This window comes from Paroedura picta, chromosome 5 (assembly GCF_049243985.1).
Source record: "Paroedura picta isolate Pp20150507F chromosome 5, Ppicta_v3.0, whole genome shotgun sequence".
In the NCBI taxonomy this organism is placed as follows: Eukaryota; Metazoa; Chordata; class Lepidosauria; order Squamata; family Gekkonidae; genus Paroedura; species Paroedura picta.
In genome coordinates this window covers 7,236,176-7,259,526 of record NC_135373.1, presented here as the reverse complement: position 1 = coordinate 7,259,526, position 23,351 = coordinate 7,236,176, and the positions used below count along the sequence as shown (strand labels likewise).

The 23,351-nt window shown below is 42.6% G+C and overlaps 1 pseudogene; it reads right to left on the bottom strand.

The window, feature by feature from the left end:
• Positions 1 to 262: 262 nt before the first annotated feature.
• Positions 263 to 399, bottom strand: LOC143839183 (U2 spliceosomal RNA; annotated as a pseudogene).
• Positions 400 to 23,351: the final 22,952 nt, after the last annotated feature.

The following is a 23,351-nucleotide window of genomic DNA, read 5'->3' as shown; positions in this document are numbered from 1 at the left end:
GGTAGTTAGGTAGTTAGGTAGTTAGGTAGGTAGGTAGGTAGTTAGATAGATAGATAGATAGATAGATAGATAGATAGATAGATAGATAGATAGATAGATAGATAGATAGATAGATAGATAGATAGATAGATAGATAGATAGATAGATAGATAGATAGATAGATAGATAGATAGATAGATAGATAGATAGATAGAGATAGGTTTTATTGTATTAGCCATTAGCCATCACAATACTGTCAAATCGACAGAGTATACAAAACATAAGATAAAAGTTAAATTCTAAAATCACAAGACTAAAATTAACTAATACATAGAGTTAAAAATATTATAGTTAGACCTTATCTTCTAAGTGGTAAGAGCGATACTACACTTGATCTTAGCCAAAAGGCCGAGAAGCTGAAGAAAGGCAGTAGAGAAGAACCAGCCAATTATAGACCCATAAGTCTCCTTAACATAATCAGTAAATTATACTCTAAACACCTTAGTTTAAGATTGTATGATTGGCTTGATCAAGAAGGTTTCTTAGAAGAAGAACAGGCTGGTTTAGATATGGCAGATCAGTTATGGATCATTGTTTAGTCTTACAGCACTTAATTGACAAGTACGTGCATTCTGGTAAGAGATCACTTTTTGTGGCCTTTGCTGCGATTCAATATCTAGAGATCTTCTATCATCAAAATTATCCAATTCAACAACTGATAAACGGCTTTTGCTATTACTTTATAAACTTCACAAAAATACAAGTCTTTGTGTCAGATTCAGCCCAGAAGGTCATTTAACCAACTCGATCCCTACACAGAAAGATGTATGTTAGGGCTGTATTCTGGATCCTTTTTTATTTAATATCTATATTGATGCATTAATCAAACGTCTAAAGAACTCAGACATTCATGCCCCTAAACTTGCAGACAAAAGGTTACCCATACTTATGTATGCTGATGATGCAATAATTCTCTCACAGATAAGAATAGGCCTGAAAAGGGCTATGGAAGTTTTAGCTTTGCATTGCCAGGAGGAACACCTAGTTATCAATTATGCCAAAACAACAATTATGTGCTTTAACAACAGGGCAAAATATTGACCAACATCGTATTGAGCAAGTTAAATGCTTCAAATATCTTGGTGTGATCTTCCAGTATAACGGAAAGCAAACTGCTCATATTCACTCAGTAGCTGACGCTGCTCAGAAGAGTGCGGCGGCTATCTTAAGATTCTATCGAACTAAGGGTGGTGGCTTCATTCCTGCTGCAATCAAACTGTTTTCAGCCAAATCACTGGCTCAACTTATATATGGTGCCCAATTAGGCCCTTACTCCAATTTTGCTCCCTTAGAGAAAATTCAAGCAGGTTTTCTAAGAGCCCTCTTAAATGTTCCAAGGTGTACAGCTAATGTAGTTCTCCGGCAGGAGGCAGGGTTGATAAAAGTAGAGACCAGGACATGGATAACAATAACTATTGGCTAAAAATTCATCTTCAACTTGTAGGCCTTATTCCTTCTTTCTTGTCAGTTAACCCACAACCCACCTGGTGTACAGAAATAATGAACAAACTTCTTTAAATTGGTTTAGCTCCTGATCATCTATTAGAAACGGGACACAGGCAAGCAAAACATCTTGTCTATCAATGACTTATGGATATTGAGCTGCAAAATGAGATGGCCCTACTCCCAAGCCCATATAGGTTACTAAAGTCATGGGAGGGATTTTCTACTGCACCATACCTAACATATATCACCTTTACTAAATTTCGATGGGCTTTTTCGAGGGCCTGGTTCAATGCATTTCCATCAGCACTGCTAAATGGAAGACTGCAACGTGTGCCTATAGAGGACCGATTATGCCCTTGCAATTCAGGTGTAACTGAATCAATTGCCCATATTATATTATACTGTGACTTTTATAAGGTTGCCAGAAGCCGTTTAATCTTGCCCTTGCTATCAAGATTCCCTGGACTTACAGATGATCATCTAATTAACATCTTGCTTGCAGATAAAGATAATTCTATCTCTTAAAAGGTAAAGGTAAAGGTATCCCCTGTGCAAGCACCGAGTCATGTCTGACCCTTGGGGTGACGCCCTCTAGCGTTTTCATGGCAGACTCAATACGGGGTGGTTTGCCAGTGCCTTCCCCAGTCATGACCGTTTACCCCCCAGCAAGCTGGGTACTCATTTTACCGACCTCGGAAGGATGGAAGGCTGAGTCAACCTTGAGCCGGCTGCTGGGATTGAACTCCCAGCCTTATGGGCAAAGCTTTCAGACGGCTGCCTTACCACTCTGCGCCACAAGAGGCTCTATTCTATATTCTATCTCTTACATGGTGGCAAAGTTTTGCTATACTGCCAGCAGAGTGCGGAAATCTTTGGTCACTGTTGATGCTGAGTGTCAAAATGCTGTATTAACGTTTTGTGCCTTTGTTAACCCCCTGATGCCAAATGTCCTGTTAAAACGCTATAATAATGTATGTAGTCTGCAGATACTTTGATGCTGGTCAATGACCATAATAAATAATCTAATCTAATCTAAGTGGTAAGAGCAAATAGGGAAACTCTGGTGGAAATATGAAGATTGATATCTAAAATTGCTTAGAGAAGTAATGTTTCCACATTCTCATTGCTTAGGAAAACATCATCAGCTAAATCCTTTTACAGAATGACGCACACACACATTAGGAAATGGTTACTTAGGGGTCAACTAAACTTCCTAGATATTTATATGTGCTGCATTGTTTGATAAGTTTAATAAGAATGCTCCAGGCTATTTTATTTGGCTTTCTCCTATAGACATTAGTTTTTGAATAATTTATACTTTGGCCCTGATCTTCATAATAAGTGCCCAAGTGGTTCATTAACCTTTTGTCTATTCAGGTCCGCAAGTTTAAGATCATGTAATCTGTATAAAGCAAGATGGATACTTTTGATTTACTAATAGAAGGAGCTGTACATTCAAGTCCCTCTAATCCATAAACAAATGCATTTCCCCCCCTCTCATTAAATTTAGTGTCATCTAGAAATATCTGTAAGTATTTTAAAGCCTTTGTGTTTTGCTGCATGAATCATCATACTTTGTTCTCACACATGTAAATGTTGCGTGTCAGATTCCACCAACAAGTGATCTCAATATGTGTCCTTGCACAGGATAGCCCCATCTGACTCAAGGGCTACGTAACCCAAGGGAAAGCATTTTGTGGGTGTATGTATATTTGCCATTGTTTTTGTTTAAAGGGCTGTTAGCCATTTAACACCGTTTGGAGCACTTGTAATGGATTTAAATGTCTTGGAGTGCTTTTAATTCTGTGCTTTCTGCTCTGTGCTGACAGGAGAGAATGCCCCACAATTGGTGGTAGTATTAGAAAGATTTATGTCCAATCATTTCCCTCCCAGGATTAGATAATTTGGTTTTTCATTTGAATATGGCCCAGTAATAAGCAAGTAAAGATTAGGAAGCGTCCTATCTGTATATCCATTGGAAACATTTTGTGCAGATGGGCAAGATGAAGCGGATTAAAAAAAATATTTCCTATTACAAAGCACTGTAAATCTTCTTTACATGTTGAATTTCCTTCATTTGATTGAAATGTAGGTGCTGAAACCTCCAAACTTTGCTCTATTCGGTATGGTGGAACAGCATCTCCTCTATCTCTTCAACAAATAAATAAACCAATGCAGAAAGCATGGCAAATGCACAGTATTCAGGAGAACATGTTTAGATAGATTGATAGATTGATGGAAAGAGAGAGAGAGAGATGATGGAGAACGAGAGAAAGCATATAATAATAACATTTTCCATTGCATCTGGAAAGCATTGAAAGAACTCCATCATATCACTGTAGAAAGCACAACTCTCATATTCCCATGATACATAGAAAATAGTTTGGTGGTCAGCACTATAATTGCCTTTAGTCCTGGTATTTAGTCCTGGTATTTTCAACCAATTTAATAGAAAATTTAATAATGGTCCTATAGATTTTAATATCATTGCTCTTAATGTGCTTTCACTGCACAGAATTCCTAGATATTTATATGTGTTCTATAGGTTAACCTAGAACGTTTCAGGCAATTATTTTGGGTTTTCTCCTAAAGTTTTTGAATTATTTATAGTTAGGCCATCTTTCTCACAAAAAGTGACCAAGTTGCTCAGTAGCATTTATAGACTAATTCAGTACCACAAGAAATAAGATCATGTCACCTGCATAAAGCAAGATGGGTACTTTTGATTGACCAACAGAAGGGGGTGTATATTCGGGTCCCTCTAATCCATAAACTAATGAATTTTCCCCTCATTAAATTTAGGGTCTCATAACTGTATTTTATATCCCTTGTAATTTTGCTTCATAATTCATAATATATTGTTCTCTGGGGTTAGATGATTATGGTAGAATAAAATATAAGAAGAATAAAAATATTAAAAACGGTAAGATACTTATACAGTTACTCCATAAAGTCAAATCCACTTTATTCGTCCCAGTGAGGGTGAACTGGGCAACCTAGGAAGAAGATTATAAATTCCAATCCTGGAAGAAGAGGGGGCTTTATACATCCTCAATACATATGTGTGTAGGGGAAGAGCTGATAATAATATGCTTTGTCAACAAAAAGAAAAAACTATTCAGAAAGCACATCAAATAAGAGGGAAAGCATTCGATTGAGAGAGAGATTTAGGATTTGGAAGATAATTTAATTTTTCAATATTCTCTATTGCTTCTGTGGATCATTCAATGAACTCTATCATATCACTCTAGAAAGTACCACACTCACATTACTGTATCACATGGAAAACAATTGGGTGCGATGCCCCACAGTTGCCTTTGCATCCTCATATTTTCCCCCATTAAATGAGCAGCCAAAGCATGTTCATATTAAATTAATTGTCTTCCGCAATATACCTGGCTAGTCAGATCCTTTGGGCAGAATTGATTGCATCCATTTTCACATTAATTACTTATATAGAAACTTGATGATTCTATGGTTTTTGCAGAACTTGTTGCTGGGGTTTGAGATCTTAGTCTGGATAGGGCACATCAGCCATATACTTTCTGAATCTCTAAATTCCAATTTCTTGATCCAATTCCCTTGAAATTTATTTTGTGGGGACTTATCTAATACATCTCTTTTTAAGATAAGAATAATTGATTTTGTTTCTTTTCTCCCCTCTTTTAAAAAGATTTCTCTTTGATTACTTTTTTATGCATGTATTTGTTTAAAACGGAATAGTTTAGGGAAGTGCTGGTTCCACATTTTCATTGCATGGGGAAAGTGTCCTCAGCTAAATCCCTTGACAGAAATTCTCACAAACAAATTAGGAAATGGTTACCAAGTGTTCAAATGAATTCAGTTGGGTTGCACTGCATTATTTACTTGATAATTTAAATAAACTTCAGAGTTATTTTTGCTCTTAGTACAGATCTGGGAAATTATGTTAGAGGGACTAAAATTAATATGTATGCTAATAATCTTTATGAAATTTTTAAATGCTTAAGTTAATTAGAAGTGCAGGTATCTTCTTATATATCTGTTATGAGTTTAAAGCTGGCACTTTGATATATATATGTATATGTACACACACACACACACACACATACATACACTAATGCATTTCCCCTCTCTTATTAAGCTTAGAGAATCACAGGCTTGGTGTTTTAAACCTCTGTTTTTGCAGCATGATTTATAATATTATTTTCATGCTGGTCTAGATGATGCCAATCAGAGAGAGAGAGAGAGAGAGAGATAAAAAAATTTAGGATACAGTATTTTCCTTGCCCATTATGGTTCTTACCTTATTGAACCATGGGGGTTTTATTGGCTGAGTTATTGTATGACTATTGATTGCAGCATCCATTTGGTAAATCCAGTCTTGGAGATAGCGTTCAGCCCCCCCCCTTCTCAAGAGATCATCTGTTACCAAATATGTTGACTGAATTGTGCTAAATCTGGTCAACACTAAATCACTCTAGATCTATCAATAGAATTATTTTGTATTCATTGCTTTGGCTTTTCTTATATATTTTAGTATGATTAAATTTCTCCCTACTCTCATTGAGGGCAGACCGAACTCTATTCTTATAAGGGCTACTGGGGTCCCTTTAAGAAATACCATGATCTGTTTCAGAAAGACGTTGTGCAATTTTTCAATCATATCCTTCTCCATATTTCTATCCCACAAAGTAGATAGGGGATAACTTTCATAATAAATGTTTTCAGGGCAGGATTTATCACACACCCACACAATGCATAGAAAATCTTGACTATGGATCTATAGTTTTTAAAGCCATTGCTCTTACTGATGATAGATGTGCTTTCACTGAACAGAATTCCTAGATATTTATATGTGACTAGGGACTAAGACTGTTGCACTTGTAAATACAATAGGTGCTAAGTGTGCTTTTGTGGCCAGGGGGAAGGCTTCCTCCCCCCCCCTCTCTGGCCCAGAAGCATACCCTCCTCAATTTTGTATGATTGTATGATTTTGAAGTCCCACCTCCAAAACTCAAGGAATATTTCCAAACCAGGGGTAGCCAACCTCCAGTTGGGACCTGGAGAGCTCCTGGAATTACAGCTCAGCTTCATAGTATAAAGATCAGCCCCCCAGGCAGAAAGGGATAATTTGGACAGGGTTCTGGTAGAGAAGAAATATTTAAAGCCTCCCACAGAGGTTGTTGTTGGATTGAAAGACTTGAGGCCTACTGCACAGGGTTGTTGTGCAGATGAAACAGGAGACAAAAGAACCTCCGCAACAGCATCCAGTTTTGTCTGCAGAATAACGCTGTGCAGTGGCCTCAAATCTGCAGAGAGTTGCAAAGAAGAAAGACACATGGCTTGGATGTGTCTAATCCCTGGCCAGAGTAGTATTTTAAGTGAGAAGGGGCTTTTTTATGGATTCCCTGTCAGCCGTTTGGCAGAAGGAGAAATTCCACCCCTCAAAAGGAATGCCCACCCCCATGCCCTGAGGCTCTCCTGTGTTGCTCTCAGAAACGCCTCAGTCAGGAGTTGTCAGAGGCTCCTTTGCAGCAAGCCTGGAGGGAGGGAGCGAGGGAGCGCACTCACCAGCCTCCTACGAGCTCTTTCAGTGTTCTGAGGCAATTTACAGTTGGACATGACAGTTAGGACAGCCTTGGGATGAAAAGGGCTGGCACATCCTGTCCAGGCCTTTGTTGGCAGCCCTACTGACCTCCTCTCCCTGCGGTAGTCAGGAGCAGACTGGCAGCAATGTCTCCAGATTGCTCCTGGCTGGGCTGGGCTGGGTGAGTGTGTCGGGAGGTGCTTCACACCCCCTGACTGGATGGAACTCTGATCTGTCCTGGTGAGGGCCCAATTAGAAAGCACTTCATGCCGTCCAATTGGCTTCATGCCTTTTGATTGGCCCCTCATCCAACTGGCTGGAATTCTTGTCGGTCCGGGACTCAGCCCACCTCCCCTGTTTTATTTATACCACTCGCTGAGCGGTTTACAGATGCATTGTTCGATTGGTTTACCTAGAATGCTCCATTCAATTTTTTTGAGTTTTCTCCTGAAGATCTTAATTTTTGAGTACTTCTTCATCACAAAAAGTGCCCAAGTTGTTCAGTAGGCTTTTAAGGCTAATTCTGCTCTGCAAGATTAGGATCATCTGCATAAAGCAAGATGGATACTTTTGATTGAGCAAAAGAAGGAGGTGTATATTCAGGTAATGTAGCACTAGGAAGTATAAATTCCCACTAATCCACAAACTAATGCATTTTCCCCTTCTCATTAAATTTAGGTTCCTATATCTGTGAGTATTTTAAAGCCGGTGTATTTTTGCTTTATAATTAATAATATATTGTTCTCTGGGGTTTAGATGATGTCAGTAGGATACAAGTAGAATAAATATATAAAACAAGGTAAGATATCCATACAGTCAACTCCACTTCTTTGGTCCCAGAGCGTGGGTGAACTGGGTGACCTGGGGAGAAGATTATTACTTCCTATGCTGGAAATAGATCGGGTGATATACATCCAGCAATACATATGATAGGCCTGATAATAATATGCTTTGTTCAACAAAGAAACAAATCAATGAAGAAAACATAGCATTGTGTCATATAAAACCCTTCCACATTCTTCAAATAGGTTTAAATGTCTTGGAGTCCCTTCATGCTTGCTTCTCCCTGCTGTTCAAGAACCAAAAAGAAAGAGTTCAGTTCATCTAAGATCCTCCAGGTTCCCTCAAGTTTGTGTTTTATTCTGTAGTTTGTCCACAAATTAAGAACTAACCCACATTTTGAAACTTTGGTTGTTCCTGGCTCTATTTTGCTTCACCCATGGCCAAGATACATCTCAGATCGGTGGTGGTGGTGGTGGTGGTGGGGATACAGAGTAAGTCTTGGGTTCTTTTGAAAAGAAGAAAAATGTATCATGATCACAGGAGAGTGCCCCACATTTATAAGAATGCTGGAGGCAGTGGCTGCCTGAGCATTGCAGTTCCCCCAAATTGTTGATCCTGGGGGACTCCAATGTATATGCGGATTCTCCTTTTTCAGGACTTGGCTCAGACCTGATGTCAGCCATGGGGACAATGGGGTCCTCACAATTTGTTTCTCATCCCACTCATCAGGCCGGCCATAACCTTGATTTGATATTTGGTGCAGGGATAGAGGTAGATATGGTGGGTAATAAAATTGTCCCATGGCCAGACCACCATGGCACCACTGCACCACTGCATGGAGGGGATGGGTGGCAGCGGTGCAAGAGCCGGCACCCACACATAGGTGCAGACCTTTAAGGCTATATGCATCTTGGGCCCTACGTACCTATGGATTGGCCTACTTCATTATGCTAACCACAGGGTGCTACGATCTGCAGGTATGAATTTGCTGATAGTCCCAGGACCAGGGAGGTGCACCTGGTCTCGACCAGGGCCAGGGCCTTTTCAGTCCTGGCCCCTAACTGGTGGAATGAGCTCCTGCAAGAGCTGCAAGCCTTGGCAGAACTCTCTCTCTCTCAATCAATCAATATTTATTTACGGTAATTCAGACCAAAATTCAAGTACCCGAAGAAGTCATGGCTTACAATCTTACAAACTGTCAACCTATCCCCAACAAGTTATATTAGAGAAGCTCTCAAGTTGGACTGAACAGGAAGGGCTTATAGGGTACGAACAAGCTCTTTCAGAGAAGGTGCCTCCACCGTTGATCACTGCTTGACTATTCAACACCTAGCAGAAAAATACATTTCTGCAAAATCTGCTCTCTATGCCATATTTGTTGATTTTAAAGCTGCCTTCGATTCTACCTCTAGATTTCGCCTCTGGAAGAAATTAGAGAATTCCTCTATTGATCAACGGCTTCTTGCCCTTATTAAATTATTACACCAGGGCATAACAATAAGGGTCAGACGCAGTAACCAAGGTCATCTTACCAATCCCATTGATGTCACCAAAGGAGTTAGACAAGGATGCATCTTAGCTCCTACTTCGTTTAACATTTACATAAACAGTATAATTAAATCATTCCAGGAAAAGGAATTTCATCCAACTAGTTTAGCCCATCTTCCTGTTCCTATTCTCCTTTAGGCCGATGATGTAGTATTACTTTCCAGAACTGCAGTAGGACTTAAAAGAAAGTTAAGGAGGCTTAGCAGCTACTGTAACGAAGAACAACTCCAAGTAAACTACCAAAAGACAAAGGTCATGGTTTTCGGCAACCAAACATTTGGAAACTAAAAAGGTAAAGGTATCCCCTGTGCAAGCACCTAGTCATGTCTGATCCTTGGGGTGACGCCCTCTAGCGTTTTCATGGCAAACTCAATACGGGGTGGTTTGCCAGTGCCTTCCCCAGTCATGACCGTTTACCCCCCAGCAATCTGGGTACTCATTTTACAGACCTCGGAAGGATGGAAGGCTGAGTCAACCTTGAGCCGGCTGCTGGGATTGAACTCCCAGCCTCATGGGCAAAGCTTTCAGACGGCTGCCTTACCACTCTGCGCCACAAGAGGCTCTATTTGGAAACTAGACAACTATAAAATTGAATAAGTCAGTAAGTTCAAGTACCTGGGAGTTGTATTACAATCTTAATGTGCCAGGACTGCTCACTTTCAATACGCTGCTGAGCAAGCCCAAAGTTTGGCTAACAACATTGTCAAATTCTATCCAACCAAGGGAAAATATTTTGTGGTTCTATCAAACCAAGGGAAAATATTTAGTGTTATGCTACTGGAAAGGGTGCAGTCAATATTTCTAAGGAAGATCATCCAGCTCCCCATATGCATTTCAAATGCCAGAGTGATATTGGAAACAGGTATGCAAAGTGTGGAAAATAAGATCCTCTATCAATCCTCTATCGATCCTCTATTGGCTGAAGCTAACCTACGACCCAAAGCAATTGTCTACTTTGATCTTAAGAGACAACTTTCAGTCAATTTGGCTAAAAACTGAAGCACAAACTATCACAGCTCGGCTTTATGGAATAACAGCTAGCCAATTTACACCTAGATCAAGCTAAATCCATAATTAAACAAAGGGCCAATGAAATTAGTCGACAAAGTGATCTAGCCAAATCACCAGAGTTTCCATGTCCAAATAGGATCCGTTTCAAGCTTGTTCCAGCCCCATATCTGTCAGACCTAAAACGTAACAACCATAGAAGGGCCTTTGCCCAAGCGAGATGCTCAGCTTTACCTACAACTGTGTAGGTAAAAAAACCTCTTGCTCAGTGACTCTGTACTTATTCCAGCAGATGGATAGAGTCAGATGAACATGTGCTTCTCTTCTGCCCCATTTATGATACCATCAGATGTAACTTTATTCAGCCAATTTTGAACACCTACCCAAGATCTTCCCTGAAGGAGAAAGCCAAGGTGCTGCTTCAAGACAAAGACAGGCAAATAACTCTCTGCACAGCTAAATTTTGCACTGCCGCCATGAAATTGCATCGTATGTATGTGGATCAGAAAATTTCTCTCTGATCCAATTTCAAAAGTACAAAGAGCCATTTGTCACTGGCAACTTAAACTATGTTTTAAATATTGAATGTAACATCTTTACATCAGTTTTTATGTTGTCAGATCTTTTAAAATGTATATAGTACTATTACTGTTTTTTCGTATGAGCCTCTTGTGGCGCAGAGTGGTAAGGCAGCCGTCTGAAAGCTTTGCCCATGAGGCTGGGAGTTCGATCCCAGCAGCCGGCTCAAGGTTGACTCAGCCTTCCATCCTTCCGAGGTCGGTCAAATGAGTACCCAGCTTGCTGGGGGGTAAACGGTAATGACTGGGGAAGGCACTGGCAAACCACCCCGTATTGAGTCTGCCATGAAAACACTGGAGGGCGTCACCCCAAGGGTCAGACATGACTCGGTGCTTTGCACAGGGGATACCTTTACCTACCTTTACTATTTTTTCTCTTTTTAAATTGTCTTAGTTTTAATTGCTTGTATTTTAATTTTGGTCTGAATGATCATAAATAAACATTGATTGATTGATTCATCCCAAAATGCAAATACATGTAATTAAAAACTGATGATGATGTCATCAGTTCAGCTGTGTTTGACCCTCGATGATTCTATAGGAAAGTCTTCGCCATGCGCCCCTGTCTCTGACGGCTTCTTTTAGTCGGTTAATGGTCAATCCTGCATCAGCTTTGATTGTGTCCAGTCAGCGGATCCTTTGGCGACCACATTTCCTTTTGTTGCTGACCATGCCGAGCATTAATGATTTTTCTAGTGAGTTTGATCGCATGATGTGTCTAAACTAAGTGAGCTTTAGAGGCAATACCTTCCCTTCTAATGACATAGTTGGTTTGCTTCTCTCTAAAACTATCTTGTTGGTAACTTTGGTGCACGTCACTGAATGGCGCAGGTTGTCCCAGTACGACCGGCAAATGGGACAGAAGTACTGCCGAAGGGGATTCCAGATTGTGGGACTGTGGCGGCGCTCAAAGTGATGGATCTCAGAGACCAGATGGGCCGCGTGGGAGAATGGCTTACTTCAGTGACCAGTGAATTGGGACCGGAGTCCCAAAGAGGGGTGCGCCATCTTCTCCGAGAGCTGCAGGCAGCCTCCTCCAGACCGGGAGGGAGACCGCTTATCACCCTTCCAGCTCCTCCGCCCCGTGACAGGCGCGGTTGGGACTGGGGCTGGAGCCAGGGCCGGAGAGACCGGGGAAGCCGCGGAACTACCGTCCTCAGAAGATAAGGAGCCTCAAGATCCTGAGCGGTGGGCTGGCGCAGAGGAGGGACAGCAAGGCCCCTGCCCAGGTGGGCAAGGACCTGGAGCCGGGGACCGTGACCAGGGGCAAGGAGCTGGAGCCAGAGATGGCGACCAGGGCCAAGGATCTGGAGCCGGGGATGGCACAGGACAGGCAAGGAGATGCTGAGGCGGCCGCCCCCGGCCCCCTGTGCCTCATCATGACTGGATAGATGCACAGGGGGGCAGGTTGCCTCCACAACTAAGAGGAGTGGAGATCAGACGGCTTTATTGATTCAAGACTTGTTTTACCGGCGACCCCGAAACCTTACCGGGATTCCTTGTCCACCTCCAGGTGTACATGATGGACGTGGGATTCACTTTTCAAGACTACGCAGAGCGCATCCGGTTGCATGGATGGAGAGGCGGCCAAGTGGTTTATCGACTTGTACCAGTACAACCCCACAGCGGTGCGGAGCTACGATCGTTTAATGTGAGCCATGCGAGAGATGTTCGTGGACCCGTTCGACCGTCAGATGGCCGAGAATCAGCTGAAGTCGATCAAGCAGGGATCGAAGTTGGTGGCCCAGTACTCCAGAGAATTCCAGAAGTTGGCTGCCTCGGTGCCCAGCTGGACTGAGCACCAGCATGTGCATGCCTTCCGCGAGGGTCTGAACGAAAGCCTGGCCCGCAAGTGCCTGCATCTGGATGACCCTAGGATGCTGATGGGTTGGGTCTGCCTGGCCGGGGAAGTGGAACAGCACCTGAGAGTGGCTTCAGAGCTAAGGAGAGGCAAGAACAAGCCACCCAAGAAGACCTCCATCCTCAAGAAGGCTCCAGCGGCCAGATTATCGAGAGTGGATGTGGCAGAGCGAGCTTGCCACCGAGAGAAGGGGCTGTGTCTGGGCTGTGGCCATTCGGGCCACTTCCTTGCCCAGTGCCCTGCCAAGAAGCTGCCACCGGCAACAGGGAACAAAGTAGCCAGCAAATCCACTGCGTCTACTAGTATGGCAGCCGCCAGCACCGCAAAATGGAAGGGGGCACCAAGAAAACCATGAGTTCCCTGTTGGCCCCATTGGGTGGCACCGAGGCTGTGCCCAGTTCCAGTGATAGCGGGACAGGAGAGGAACCTAGCTCCAGCGAGCAGTCGGGAAACGAAGGTGACCTGCTGTGAGGAAGCCCCGCCAGCAGATCCCAGGCAGGAGCAAATGTTCAGTGAGTGCTCCCCCATTAGTCTTCCTCCCTGTGACTTTGACAGAACCCAAACCGGGAAAGCAGTTGGGGGTTCGGTGCATCGTGGACTCCGGGTGCACTAAGACTTTAATCAATTCCTCACTTGCCAAGACTCTAGGGGTCGGGGAGGTGCCACTGCCAAAACCCCTCCGCATTGCCCAGCTAGATGGGAAGTGTGCCCCGGGGGGAGAAGCAATGAACAAGACACTGGGAAAAAATATAGCCCGTGGTAGCTCCCAGCTCTGCTTTTCCTTGTGTCCTGGGGTTGGACTGGCTGTGCAAACACAACCCTAAGGGAAGCTGGAAAGAGGGCACGGTCAGTTTTCAAGACCCGGGTTGTGGGAAGCAATGGCGGGCTGCTGTGGCCAATGCCAGGGAGGCGGGCTTGCCTAGGGACTATTGGGATTTCCAAGATGTCTTCACGGAGACGGAATGTGACCAGTTGCCCCCCCTCCGCAAAACTGATTGCGCAATTGAGCTCAAACCTGCGGAGCCGCTGCCAAAAGCCAAACTTTATTCCATGAGCCCCTGGGAGATGCAGGAATTAAGGGCTTTTCTAGACAAGAACCTAGCCCGCGGCTTTATCCACCCCCCCTGGCAGCACCCGTCCTCTTTGTGAAAAAGAAAGACGGATCTCTATGCCTCTATACTGATTACAGGGGGCTGAATGCAGTCTCTACGTGTAATGCCTACCCACTGCCATTGATAAAAGACATCTGGGGAAAGCCCGTATTTTCACAAAGCTGGATTTACGAGAAGCCTATTACCGGGTGCGCATAAAGAAGGGGCATGAATACTTGACTGCTTTTAACACCCCTTTGGGACAGTTCGAATATGATTTATGCCATTCGGCCTCGCCGGAGTACCGTGTGTGTTCATAAACATGATTAATGAAATTATGCATGACCTGTTGTACAAGGGGGCCCTGGTTTATTTAGACGACATTTTGGTGTATTCTGAGGACCTTGCCAAACATGTGTCACTGGTACAAGAGGTGCTGTGCAGGCTCCGGGTGCACCACCTGTACGCCAAACTTTTAAAGTGCGAGTTTCATCGGGAGGTTGAATTTCTGGGCTTCCAGGTGTCCAGCCGGGGAATTGAAATGGACCCTGGCAAGGTCTGGGACTTGTTAGCATGGGAACCCCCTCAAACAAGAAGGCACCTCCAGAGTTTCTTGGGATTCGCTAATTTCTACCGTTCCTTCATTCCCAACTTTGCTAGGGTTGCGCTGCCCCTGACTGATCTCTTGAAGACTAAGGAGGGGGGGCAAGTCAGCGGCATGCCTGGGCGCACCCTTGGTGTGGACGCCAGACTGCCAAGCTGCTTTTGACAAGCTAAAAGCACTGTTCACCTCTGAGCCAGTGCTCGCCCACGCAGACCCACAAAAGCAGTTTACAGTGCAAGTAGACTCCTCGGATGTAGCCATGGGGGCGGTGATCCTCCAGGAAGGGGGGGATGGCAAACTGCACCCAATCGCCTATCTCTCTAAGAAATTCTCGGGCCTGGAGAAGAATTGAGCGATTTGGGAGAAAGAGGCGGCTGCCGTAAAACTGGCTCCGGTTACTTGGCGGCACTGGCTGGAGGGGGCGGCCCTTCCATTCATAGTGTGGATGGACCACAAAAACTTGCAGGCACTCAAGCAACCCCGCTCGCTGTCCACCAAACAGATGCGGTGGGCGGAGTTTTCTCTCGTTTCAACTTCACTCTGAAACATCTGCTGGGCAAAATGAACTTTCTGGCTGATGCGCTCTCACACCTCTCACACCTATGACAGCAAACGCGACCCATTGGTCGACACGGTGTTTACCCCTCCTAGCTTGGTCTGACGGTCATGACAGCAAGGCAAAAGGGGGTGGGCCGTACCCGGGGGGCTGGGTCCAGAAGGACATCCAACGTGATGCTGAATTTGTGATGCTCTGCTCCTCCCTAAAGGAGAAGGGGGGCCTGTTTTTTAAGGACGATCACCTGTTCGTGCCTCAGGGTGCCTGTAAGAAGGTTTTGAAGTTGTGCCATGATTCCAAACCTGCAGGGCACTTTGGGTTTGTAAAAACCCTCCACCTAGTGAGACGGCATTATTGGTGGCCATCTTTGTGCAAAGACGTGGATTCCTACGTACAGGGTTGTCCGGTCTGCCTGACTTCGAAACCCATGGGGGGGGGAAAGAAGGGACTGTTACAGCCGCTGCCTACCCCTTCCCGTCCGTGGTTGGACGTCACCATGGATTTTATTACTGATCTTCCCCTCAACCAGGGGAAGAGTGTGATTTGGGTGGTGGTGGATGCTTTTTCAAAGCAAACTCACTTTGTCCCTTGCGCGGGGATGCCCTCGGCAGTAAAGCTTGCTTCTCTGTTTGTCACCCACATATATAGACTGCACGGGATCCCTTGTAGGCTGCTCACAGATTGGGGCCCGCAGTTCGTTGCCAAATTCTGGCAGGAGTTATTAAAGCTCCTGGGCGTGGAGCAAGCTCTCACATCAGGCTATCACCCCAACACAAATGGGCAGACTGAAAGAGTGAACCAGATCTTGGAACAGTACCCCCGCTGTTTCATCAACCACCAGCAAAATGTTTGGGTCTCTTTACTCCCACTGGCCGAGTTCGCCTATAACAATGGGGTGCATGCATCCACAGGTGTTTCCCCCTTCAAAGCTGTCTATGGGGCGTATTTGACTGCTGTGCCTACCTGGGAAATCTCCTCCCCTGATGCCCCCAATGTCCAGAAGTGGGCAAGTAGAATCTCCCAGGCTTGGCCGTCCATTGTTACGTGCCTGGACGAGGCAAAATGCGCCTATAAGGCTCAGGCAGAAAAGAAATGGTCAGCAGGTCCGGAGGGGGCTGTGGGGGGGTCTTGCCTACCTGTCCACTAAGAACCTCTGGTGCCAACAGGTCTCCCGAAAGCTGGGTGCAAAGTTTGTGGGTCTGTTTCGGGTGACACGTCTGATCAATTCTGTGACTGTGGAACTTACCCTGCCTAAGACTTACAGGAATGTACACCCCATTTTTCATTCCAGCCTTCTGAAACATGCCCCGCCTCTGGACGCTTGGCACCCCCTGTCTGCAGCGCCCATCCCCGTTTTTGTCTATAAGGACACGCACTATGAGATCGACAAAATTCTGGACTCTTGTTGGCGCAAAGGCAAACTGCAATATCTGGTTGATTGGAAAGACTTCCCCATGGGGGACAGAGAATGGGTTGAGGCCTCCGATATCAAGGCTCCCAGACTCCTGCAGGCCTTTCACAGGGAATTCCCACAGTGTCCACAGCCTAGGGACAATGGGTGAGGGGAAGGTGTTTTTGGGTTGGAGGGATATCAGGATCAGTCCCTGTTCTCTGCCATGATCTCTGTTTGGTGAACCTGTTTGACTCCATCTTGCCTGTTGCATATTTTGCTTTGTCCTTGTGACCCATGTATTCTCACTGTTCCCATGTAACCATACCTTGTAGTTGTCTCCTTTGATTTGCCTGCTTTGATCCCTGCCTGTTCACACTGCATATCTTCCCCCTTATTGTGAAACATTGTTACAAGGATCCTGCGGTTCTTGTGAAAGGCTTATCAGCTAGCCTGTTGCGCCGGCTTGACCAAGGCCGCGTTAATTTCAACACCTCTGGCAGGAAGCCTGAGATGGCACCAGGGAGAGGGGGCGCCCCCTCCCATGGGAACACTCAAGTTTTGGGCGGGAGAAATGTATTGATAAGTGCTTGTTGTTCTGGTGTTGGGCAGATTTGACTTCTAACGTTATAGTGACTAGATCTAACTTCCATTAAAGCTTTCTTTCCATAGAAGTTTTGTTGTGAGTTTTGTCAGCGCTTGACATCCATGGTATTTGCAACATTCATCTCCAACACCGTAATTCGAAAGCATCTATTCTCCTCCTGTCTTCCTTCTTCAGGGTCCAGCTTTCACATCCATAAGTTGTTATGGGGAAGACAACGATGTTGACTAGCTGGCACTTTGTATTAAGACTGATGTCCTTACTCTTCCATATTCGGTTCATGCCTAACATTGCATTCCAGCCCAGTTTTATTTGCCATTTGATTTCATGGCTGCATCCACCAATTTGATTGATCATAGAACCAAGAAACTAAAACAATTTTAAAAGAGAGAAAACATTAGTAATACTCTAAAAAATTTAAAAGGTCTGACATCAAAGGACTTTAAGATGTTAGATTCAATATTTTAAACATACTTTAAATTGCCAGTGACAATTGGCTCTTTGTACTTTTGGAATTGGATCAGATGGAAATTTTCTGATCCACAAATTTTCTGATCCATAGTACGCAATTTCATGGTTGCAGTGCAAAATTTAGCTGTACAGAGAGTTATTTGCCTATCTCCGTCTTGAAGCAGCACCATGATTTTCTCCTTTGGGGAAGTTCTTTGATAGGAGTTCAAAACTGGCTGAATAAAGTTATGTCTGATGGCATCATCTATGGGGAAGAACAGAAGCACATGTTCGTCTGACTCTATCCATCTGCTGGCACAAGGACAGAATCTCCGAGCGAGGGTTTTGTTTTGTTTTTTTATGCCCCTCCAGCACAGCTGTGGGTAGGGCTGAACATCTCACTTGGGTGAAGGACTTTCTACAGATGTTAAGTTCTACGTTTGAAAGATATCGGGTGGGGCAAGTTTATATCAGATTCTATTTGGACACAGAAACTCTGGTGTTTTGGCTAGATCCCTTTGCCGACTAATTTTTTGGCCCTTTGTTTAATTATAGATGTAGCTTGATCTTGGTGTATGTTAGCTACCTGTTGTTCCATAAAACATTTCAAAATACAGTCAAAAACAAGTTTCTGGGCTTTCTGTTATGAAACAGTCTGATACACCAAGGTTCTCTTTACAGAACAATAATTATGAAAATATTATTTCACGTCTTACTCCATCAATCCCTCCTCTTGGGACTTTCCCAGCATCTTTAATTTGTTTAAACACAGGGAAAGCTCCCTTCCTAGGGACCCAAATATTTGCAATCTTCCTGTGTGTGGTACTGAATATCTGATAGCCAAACGGCTAAATTAGGTTCCTTTGCCATCCCAAGAGTCACACTAAGAGATTTTACACTTTGATATTTTTACTGAAGCAGAAATATAGACACATAGAATCATAAAATCATAGAATCATAGAGTTGGAAGGGGCCATACAGGCCATCTAGTCCATCCCCCTGCTCAACGCAGGATCAGCCCTAAGCATCCTAAAGCATCCAAGGAAAGTGTGTATCCAACCTTTGCTTGAAGACCACCTCATCACGAGTCTTCTTCCATGCTCACTCTAGCCATCTCACTTCCTTCTTCCTTTCCCAAAGCTTTTGTAAATATCAGGAAGCCTATTTGAGGTGAGGTCAAAGAGGGCACTGAGGAGCAATCTCATCAATGGCAACCAACATGAAGGAGTCCCAATCCACCACCATGGCCATCAGTAAGACACCAGAGGGCATCAGGTCCTGAAGAGCATTCAGTAATATCTTGGATTCCATAAGTCTCCGCGGGTGGAATAAAATATGTCCGTCAAATATGTCCATCACCCAAACGGGGATGGGGTGGTATCCTTAGTCAAGGATTCAAGGTGTGGTGGTCTGATCATGGGATAATGTTCTTTGTCACCAGACCCACCTCTACACCTGCATCAAATATTAGATTGAGGCTATGGCCAGCCTGATAGTTGGTACTGGCAACTCATTTGAGAACCTCAGTTTTGCCATGGCTGACACCAGATCTGGGCCTAGTCCTGGTGACAGCATGTCTACATGGACATTGAAGTCCCACAAAATCAAAAGGTTTGGGTACTGGAATGTCCAAGCAGCTACTACCTCCAGCAGGTCTGGCAGGGTGTCTGAGGGTGCAGTGGGTACACAACCCAGATAGCCACATTCTTGACTGATTCCCATCCCCCTCCCCTCATTTAAACAGCAGCCAAAAAACACTCAGCTTCTATACATTGTCTTCCATGCTTTACAAGCAAGTCAAATCTTGTGGGCCTCTCCTTGGCATTTATAACATTATGGATTTTGAATCTTGTTTGGGAGGGGGGGATCTTGAGTATTCATGATTATTTTGGAATCTCTGGAATCAAAGAAGATGAAAAATGTTGACTGGTTCACTAAAAAAAACTGATTAGCATAGGTTCTAGAGCCTCAGAAATCATCTAAAGAAGAAACTAAATATATCACAATATTGGTTTCAATTTATTTAAAATATTTTATGCCACCTTTCTTCCCAAGTAGCATTCATAAGGTGGGAAATTATAACAATCAAATGTAATAGACCCAGGAATTTCAAACTACATTCATCAAACCAGATTCATGGGCAAAGGGACAAAGAGACAGGAACTCTTTGTCTCCTGCCTTTAGCTCTGTGTCCTAGGCTTTGTTGCTGACCCCCTGAGTGTTACTGATGCTACTTTGTGAAACAGACCAAGGATCATAAATAGCATTTTTATATCCATGTTTTTCTTTGCCTTTTAGGGTGGAAATAGTGAAAGTTCCGTGAGTATTTATGTAACATAGTGTGAAGTCTCAATTCTATCAATTAAAAACTCATGCTTGGCTCAAAAGAACCTATGGAAAGTGTAACATCTTTTGAGCTCTTTCAACTTCCAAGCTAATCACCTTCCTGGTTTGTTTACCAATTCAAAATACTCTGGTTTACTGTCTATCAGTTGTTTGTTTACTTCTGTTAAAATCATCTCATTTTGACTTTTTAAACCATTCATTATTTTTCTATTATAATGTCATTATTTGGCCTTTGTAAAATTACCATTTCCAATTTATTATTTTTTGTTTGTAAATCCTGATTAATCTTTATTCATTTTCTTCCAAACACTATGTCAAGAAACCTCTTATGTATGCTTTGCTTCAATCCCATAGAATTCAATTATCCAGTCTCATCTAAGGTTTTTCCCAAAAACATAAATTAGTTCTTGTTCACAACCTCTAATGATCCTTTGATCTATTAGTAAAATATTAAGAGACCATCTTATTTCTAAAATTTTTATACATCTATCTGTTGGTTTAAAATTATTCCTTGAACGATCTCTGTTTTTAAAGTCCTATATCTTATCATATTTGAAGTCCAGATATAATCTTTCCTGGACCAAGATTTGTGTCTTGCCAAAAACAAGAGTAAAATTAATCTGATGTATATTTCTCTCTCTCTCTCTCTCTAGACATCTACTAACTGTATATTTTAATCAACAACAACAAAAATAATCAGGAAATTTCCCCAGAGTTAATCCAAGTTTTCCCATCACCCATTTTCTTATCTTTCAGGGGATCTACCACCTCATTCAAATTTCCCATTAATAAGATCTAACTCTCTCTTCAGTTCATTAATAAACATTTTCTTTCCCATTATTGGGTGCATATACTCCCACTACTAATAATTTCATGTTGACTATTTCCACCTATAACACAATATATCTGATATCCTTATCAGCAAATAAAATTTTAGGTTAGCAACACTCTTTTACATTAAGAAGAGTTCCATTCTTTTTCTTATCTTCATAAAGGCCAAACCTGCATGGCCAGTGTGACATCCTTGTAGACATGCCCCTAATCTCAATATCCACATGATGTTGACACCATTCTGTCCCCCTCCAGGACCTGCTGTGGATCAGTCCCTCATTTGCCCTGAGCTAAGGGAACATGGGAGAATCTGCATTCCATTTTCCCGCTATAGGGTCCAATGGAAGGGAAGAGCTGGGCATTCCAGATCCAGCTCCTCCCTGCCCTGTGGAGGCTTTGTTATGCCATAGGGTGGACCAGAGATTTAATTTTTTTTTTGCAAAAAAATGGGTTGTATTCTCATGCAATCCTATCTTCCTGCAAAATTTTTAAAAATGCTGCCTCTTACCACACAGCGGAACATATCTGCTATTGATTCGTGCTCTGGGGGACACATAGTCCCCCACTGAAATGTGACCACCATTTGGACACATTTCAGTGCTGGAGAAGGACTTGTACTTAAATGTGTCCCACATGGGGTCACAGAAAGCTGTGGATCATGGAGCTACACAGCTATGCAATGCCAGTGGCATGGACTGGCGCTGATGGTGTGGAATCAACTACAGAGTTACAAATTCCTGTCTAAACTCTCTATCAATTATGTTTTACTTTCCTGATAATATACAACTTTTGTAAACATACAATATGGCCCTCTCTTTTTTACAGAAATGAAAAAAACTTTTTCTTTTTACTGGTTCATTGAGAACATTAACATTCCATGAAATAACTTTAGTTTTATTAACACAGATTTAAAAGCTTTAAAAAACAAGAATAAAAAGAAAAAGAAAGCAATATTACCCTAATAAACAGGCACCCTTTAATGAAGTTCCATCTTTCATTTTGACAAAAATATTTTTCACTCTGAATATCTAAAATCCTCGTTCTTTTAACTTTAAAAATAAAGGAGACACCATTAGGAACATTCCATCTAAAGATAATTCCATTCTGCTTCAAAATTTCTGTCATGATATTAAACTCTTTCTTACTTAGAAAAGCATGTATGGGCATCTCCTTACCCTCCCACTTCATCCTTTTTTATAGTGCAGATGCAAGATTTCATCTCTCATACACTTTCCAGTAAAGCTAAAATATCTCTGGGTAAATTTCTCTTTTTTGTCACTTTTGAATCTATTCTAAAAATGTCTTCTCTCTCATTCTAAATTCTCTCTCTATTTCTCCAGTTTTTCAGAGAGAAATTGCAACATACTTTCTCTTATATTTTCATTTTTTACATCTCCAACAGCTCTTATTGGCCCATTATGCATGGGGGGAATAGCGCGCATTTGGGGTGGAATGGCGGTGACTAAAATCACCGATAATGCATGGTGCTGGCTGCAACCGGCTGCCGATTCGGTGCATGCCACCGAAAAAGTCGTGTTAGCGAAACGTGGAAGAAAGCGCAGCTTCCGGGTGACCGGGGCGCAACCAGAAGTAGCACCGGGATCGCCACATGCATAATCGGTTACTCTGGGTTTTGCCGCCATTGTGTCTCGTCCCGTGCATAAGCGGTTTGCTTCGCTTCTTCCCCCTCCACATTTTCCATGTGACCCAAAATCGCCATTTCGGCAGCCATGCATAATGGGCCATTCTGAGGCATTTCTCTGTTTGTCCTATTTCCATCTTTTCATTTTCTGATCTTAAGGTCTCTGCCCCTTTCTGTACATTTTCTGTTATCACCTTCAAATCCTTAGTGTTGGAAAATACTACTTAAACAGTTCCATCTTGGAGATTTTTTCAGGTTATGACTTCATGCTGGAAAGATCTATCTTCCCCACTTTCTGGTTAGTGCCTTCGATAACTCCATTCGTTTGGGTTACTACACCCACTAAATCTTTTTTTTAAATTAATTTTTATTAATACAGAAAAAAGTTACATAGAAATTACAGAACAGCAAATATAAGAAAAACAGTAAGAAAAAAAGAAAAGAAAAATAACTATAATGTCATTTTAAAAAGACTTCCAACTGTACTTACAAAGAAAAAAAATCTTAACCTTTTTTGCCTGTATCTAAACTTTTGTTGTATTACAATAACAAATATCTCAAATACTCTATGAAATATAGAGCCATCCTTAATATTTATAATCATATCTTTGTTTTGAATTTTTTTCCAATATAAATTTTCCATTGCTTCCATTCTATGTCCAAATCTGAAGTATATTTGTCTTCTATATTCATAGTTAATTTTGCACAACTGGCTAGTTCCATAACTTTACATTGCCAATCATGAATTGTAGGTGTTTCTTCTGACTTCCATTTTTTTGCCCATATAATTCTCGCCGTGACTGAGAGGTATCCAAATTTTTTTCCTAAATCATTTTTAAAAGAATTCTCTAAAATGCCTAATAAATAGGCTTTTGGTTTTAATTTAATGTTTTTGCCCAAAAGTTTTGAGATTTCCTTATGAATTCCCCTCCAAAATTGTTTCACTTTTTGACAATTCCACCATTGGTGATAAAATGTAAAATCTTCATGACATTTCCAGCATTT